The sequence below is a fragment of the Talpa europaea genome (genome assembly GCF_964194135.1).
Source record: "Talpa europaea genome assembly, contig: HAP1_SCAFFOLD_51, whole genome shotgun sequence".
NCBI classification, from domain to species: domain Eukaryota; kingdom Metazoa; phylum Chordata; class Mammalia; order Eulipotyphla; family Talpidae; genus Talpa; species Talpa europaea.
The window spans coordinates 58,391-64,229 of NW_028168044.1; positions in this window are offsets into that span (position 1 = coordinate 58,391).

Below are 5,839 nucleotides of genomic sequence, written 5' to 3' on the forward strand. Positions count from 1 at the left end.
CCTTTGAGTGGTGCTGGCTTGACCGGGGCATATTTCCGCGCAGGCCTGTGTGCCTGCCGTTTTGGAAGAGGCCGCGGAGGCCGCTCGTCCCTGGCTTCCAGGGGGTGCCCTCACCTGTCGGGGACCCCGGCCGCCCGTCTAGGGCGTCTGCGGGCGCACGGCCCCGCCGCTGGGGCTGTGAGTGCGAGAGGAGGGTGCAGGCGTGCCCCGGGAGGAAGCTTTGGGCCCCGCAAGGGGAAGGTGGCCCCGTTCCCCCATGGGGGAGGACAATCCCGTACCCCCATGGGTGCAGGGGTGGCCCCAGCCCGGTGGGGGCTCAGGGTCCTCGAGCCCTGCAACAGCGCACCCTAGCGGCGGCCCTAGGAAGTGCACCTGTGCGCAGCCAGAGTCGGGTGGGCGGGGTCAGGCTCCGGCCAGGGGCGGGGCCTGGAGCTCATCAAGAGCTGCTGGGCCAGGTGCGGACCCTTCCCCTTTGTGTGGTGCTGGGTTGCCCGGGGCATTTTGCCGCGCAGGCCTGTGTGCCTGCTTTTTTCGAAGAGGCCGCGGTCGCCGCTCGTCCCTGGCTTCCAGGGGGAGCCCTCCCCTGACGGGGACCCCGGCCGTCCGTCTAGGGCGTCTGCGGGCGCACAGCCCCGCCGCTGGGGCTGTGAATGCGAGAGGAGGGTGCAGGCGTGCCCCGGGAGGAAGCTTGGGGCCCCGCAAGGGGAAGGGGGCCTCGTTCCCACCTGGGGGAGGACAATCCCGTACCCCCATGGGTGCAAGGGTGGCCCCAGCCCGGTGGGGGCTTTGGGTCCCCGTGCCCCCTCACCAGCGCCCCTAGCGGCGGCCCTGTGAAGTGCACCTCTGCGCAGCCAGAGTCGGGTGGGCGGGTTCAGGCTCCGGCCAGGGGCGGGGCCTGGGGCTCATCAAGAAATGCTGGGCCAGGTGCGGACCCTTCCCCTTTGAGTGGTGCTGGCTTGCCCAGGGCGTTTTGCCGCGCAGGCCTGTGTGCCTACCGTTTTGGAAGAGGCCGCGGTCGCCGCTCGTCCCTGGCTTCCAGGGGGTAACCTCCCCTGACGGGGACCCCGGCCCTCCGTCTAGGGCGTCTGCGGACGCACGGCCCCGCCGCTGGGGCTGTGAGTGCGAGAGCAGCGTGCAGGCGTGCCCCGGGAGGAAGGGTGGGGCTTCCGCGAAGGGGAAGGGGGCCCCGTTCCCCCATGGGGGAGGACAATCCCGTACCCCCATGGGTGCAGGGGTGGCCCCAGCCCTGTGGGGGCTTTGGGTCCCCGAGCCCCCTCACCAGCGCCCCCTAGCGGCGGCCCTGTGAAGTGCACCTCTGCAGAGCCAGAGTCGGGTGGGCGGGGTCAGGCTCCGGCCAGGGGCGGGGCCTGGGGCTCATCAAGAAATGCTGGGCCAGGTGCGGACCCTTCCCCTTTGAGTGGTGCTCCCTTGCCGGGGGCATTTTGCCGCGCAGGCCTGTGTGCCTGCTTTTTTCGAAGAGGCCGCGGTCGCCGCTCGTCCCTGGCTTCCAGGGGGAGCCCTCCCCTGACGGGGACCCCGGCCGCCCGTCTAGGGCGTCTGCGGGCGCACGGCCCCGCCGCTGGGGCTGTGAGTGCGAGAGGAGGGTGCAGGCGTGCCCCGGGAGGAAGCTTTGGGCCCCGCAAGGGGAAGGTGGCCCCGTTCCCCCATGGGGGAGGACAATCCCGTACCCCCATGGGTGCAGGGGTGGCCCCAGCCCGGTGGGGGCTCAGGGTCCTCGAGCCCTGCAACAGCGCACCCTAGCGGCGGCCCTAGGAAGTGCACCTGTGCGCAGCCAGAGTCGGGTGGGCGGGGTCAGTCTCCGGCCAGGGGCTGGGCCTGGAGCTCATCAAGAGCTGCTGGGCCAGGTGCGGACCCTTCCCCTTTGAGTGGTGCTGGGTTGCCCGGGGCATTTTGCCGCGCAGGCCTGTGTGCCTGCCGTTTTGGAAGAGGCCGCGGTCGCCGCTCGTCCCTGGCTTCCAGGGGGTGCCCTCACCTGACGGGGACCCCGGCCCTCCGTCTAGGGCGTCTGCGGGCGCACGGCCCCGCCGCTGGGGCTGTGAGTGCGAGAGGAGGGTGCAGGCGTGCCCCGGGAGGAAGCTTATGGCCCCGCAAGGGGAAGGGGGCCTCGTTCCCCCATGGGGGAGGACAATCCCGTACCCCCATGGGTGCAGGGGTGGCCCCAGACAGGTGGCGGCTGAGGGTCCCCGAGCCCCCTCACCAACGCCCCCTAGCGGCGGCCCTAGGAAGTGCACCTGTGCGCAGCCAGAGTCGGGTGGGCGGGGTCAGGCTCCGGCCAGGGGCGGGGCCTGGGGCTCATCAAGAAATGCTGGGCCAGGTGCGGACCCTTCCCCTTTGAGTGGTGCTGGCTTGTGGAAGAGGCCGCGGTCGCTTCTCGTCCCTGGCTTCCAGGGGGTGCCCTCCCCTCTCGGGGACCCCGGCCCTCCGTCTAGGGCGTCTGCGGGCGCACGGCCCCGCCGCTGGGGCTGTGAGTGCGAGAGGAGGGTGCAGGCGTGCCCCGGGAGGAAGCTTGGGGCTCCGCGAAGGGGAAGTGGGCCCCGTTCCCCCATGGGGGGGACAATCCCGTACCCCCATGGGTGCAGGGGTGGCCCCAGACAGGTGGCGGCTGAGGGTCCCCGAGCCCCCTCACCAGCGCCCCCTAGCGGCGGCCCTAGGAAGTGCACCTTTGCGCAGCCAGTGTCGGGTGGGCGGGGTCAGGCTCCGGCCAGGGGCGGGGCCTGGGGCTCATCAAGAGCTGCTGGGCCAGGTGCGGACCCTTCCCCTTTGAGTGGTGCTCCCTTGCCGGGGGCGTTTTGCCGCGCAGGCCTGTGTGCCTGCCGTTTTGGAAGAGGCCGCGTTCGCCGCTCGTCTCTGGCTTCCAGGGGGAGCCCTCCCCTGACGGGGACCCCGGCCCTCCGTCTAGGGCGTCTGCGGGCGCACGGCCCCGCCGCTGGGGCTGTGAGTGCGAGAGGAGGGTGCAGGCGTGCCCCGGGAGGAAGCTTATGGCCCCGCAAGGGGAAGGGGGCCTCGTTCCCCCATGGGGGAGGACAATCCCGTACCCCCATGGGTGCAGGGGTGGCCCCAGCCCGGTGGGGGCTGAGGGTCCTTGAGCCCCCGCAACAGCGCACCCTAGCGGCGGCCCTAGGAAGTGCACCTGTGCGCAGCCAGTGTCGGGTGGGCGGGGTCAGGTTCCGGCCAGGGGCGGGGCCTGGGGCTCATCAAGAAATGCTGGGCCAGGTGCGCACCCTTCCCCTTTGAGTGGTGCTGGCTTGACCGGGGCATATTTCCGCGCAGGCCTGTGTGCCTGCCGTTTTGGAAGAGGCCGCGGAGGCCGCTCGTCCCTGGCTTCCAGGGGGTGCCCTCACCTGTCGGGGACCCCGGCCGCCCGTCTAGGGCGTCTGCGGGCGCACGGCCCCGCCGCTGGGGCTGTGAGTGCGAGAGGAGGGTGCAGGCGTGCCCCGGGAGGAAGCTTTGGGCCCCGCAAGGGGAAGGTGGCCCCGTTCCCCCATGGGGGAGGACAATCCCGTACCCCCATGGGTGCAGGGGTGGCCCCAGCCCGGTGGGGGCTCAGGGTCCTCGAGCCCTGCAACAGCGCACCCTAGCGGCGGCCCTAGGAAGTGCACCTGTGCGCAGCCAGAGTCGGGTGGGCGGGGTCAGGCTCCGGCCAGGGGCGGGGCCTGGAGCTCATCAAGAGCTGCTGGGCCAGGTGCGGACCCTTCCCCTTTGAGTGGTGCTGGGTTGCCCGGGGCATTTTGCCGCGCAGGCCTGTGTGCCTGCCGTTTTGGAAGAGGCCGCGGTCGCCGCTCGTCCCTGGTTTCCATGGGGTGCCCTCCCCTGACGGGGACAGCGGCCGTCCCTCTAGGGCGTCTGCGGGCGCACGGCCCCGCCGCTGGGGCTGTGAGTGCGAGAGGAGGGTGCAGGCGTGCCCCTGGAGGAAGCTTGGGGCTCCGCGAAGGGGAAGGGGGCCCCGTTCCCCCATGGGGGAGGACAATCCCGTACCCCCATGGGTGCAGGGTTGGCCCCAGACAGGTGGGGGCTGATGGTCCCCGAGCCCCCTCAACAACGCCCCCTATCGGCGGCCCTAGGAAGTGCACCTTTGCGCAGCCAGAGTCGGGTGGGCGGGGTCAGGCTCCGGCCAGGGGCGGGGCCTGGGGCTCATCAAGAAATGCTGGGCCAGGTGCGGACCCTTCCCCTTTGAGTGGTGCTGGCTTGTGGAAGAGGCCGCGGTCGCCGCTCGTCCCTGGCTTCCAGGGGGTGCCCTCCCCTGACGGGGACCCCGGCCCTCCGTCTAGGGCGTCTGCGGGCGCACGGCCCCGCCGCTGGGGCTGTGAGTGCGAGAGGAGGGTGCAGGCGTGCCCCGGGAGGAAGCTTTGGGCCCCGCAAGGGGAAGGTGGCCTCGTTCCCCCATGGGGGAGGACAATCCCGTACCCCCATGGGTGCAGGGGTGGCCCCAGCCCGGTGGGGGCTCAGGGTCCTCGAGCCCTGCAACAGCGCACCCTAGCGGCGGCACTAGGAAGTGCACCTGTGCGCAGCCAGAGTCGGGTGGGCGGGGTCAACTCCGGCCAGGGGCGGGGCCTGGAGCTCATCAAGAGCTGCTGGGCCAGGTGCGGACCCTTCCCCTTTGAGTGGTGCTGGGTTGCCCGGGGCATTTTGCCGCGCAGGCCTGTGTGCCTGCCGTTTTGGAAGAGGCCGCGGTCGCCGCTCGTCCCTGGTTTCCATGGGGTGCCCTCCCCTGACGGGGACCCCGGCCCTCCGTCTAGGGCGTCTGCGGGCGCACGGCCCCGCCGCTGGGGCTGTGAGTGCGAGAGGAGGGTGCAGGCGTGCCCCGGGAGGAAGCTTTGGGCCCCGCAAGGGGAAGTGGGCCCCGTTCCCCCATGGGGGGGACAATCCCGTACCCCCATGGGTGCAGGGGTGGCCCCAGACAGGTGGCGGCTGAGGGTCCCCGAGCCCCCTCACCAGCGCCCCCTAGCGGCGGCCCTAGGAAGTGCACCTTTGCGCAGCCAGTGTCGGGTGGGCGGGGTCAGGCTCCGGCCAGGGGCGGGGCCTGGGGCTCATCAAGAGCTGCTGGGCCAGGTGCGGACCCTTCCCCTTTGAGTGGTGCTCCCTTGCCGGGGGCGTTTTGCCGCGCAGGCCTGTGTGCCTGCCGTTTTGGAAGAGGCCGCGTTCGCCGCTCGTCTCTGGCTTCCAGGGGGAGCCCTCCCCTGACGGGGACCCCGGCCCTCCGTCTAGGGCGTCTGCGGGCGCACGGCCCCGCCGCTGGGGCTGTGAGTGCGAGAGGAGGGTGCAGGCGTGCCCCGGGAGGAAGCTTATGGCCCCGCAAGGGGAAGGGGGCCTCGTTCCCCCATGGGGGAGGACAATCCCGTACCCCCATGGGTGCAGGGGTGGCCCCAGCCCGGTGGGGGCTGAGGGTCCTTGAGCCCCCGCAACAGCGCACCCTAGCGGCGGCCCTAGGAAGTGCACCTGTGCGCAGCCAGTGTCGGGTGGGCGGGGTCAGGTTCCGGCCAGGGGCGGGGCCTGGGGCTCATCAAGAAATGCTGGGCCAGGTGCGCACCCTTCCCCTTTGAGTGGTGCTGGCTTGACCGGGGCATATTTCCGCGCAGGCCTGTGTGCCTGCCGTTTTGGAAGAGGCCGCGGAGGCCGCTCGTCCCTGGCTTCCAGGGGGTGCCCTCACCTGTCGGGGACCCCGGCCGCCCGTCTAGGGCGTCTGCGGGCGCACGGCCCCGCCGCTGGGGCTGTGAGTGCGAGAGGAGGGTGCAGGCGTGCCCCGGGAGGAAGCTTTGGGCCCCGCAAGGGGAAGGTGGCCCCGTTCCCCCATGGGGGAGGACAATCCCGTACCCCCATG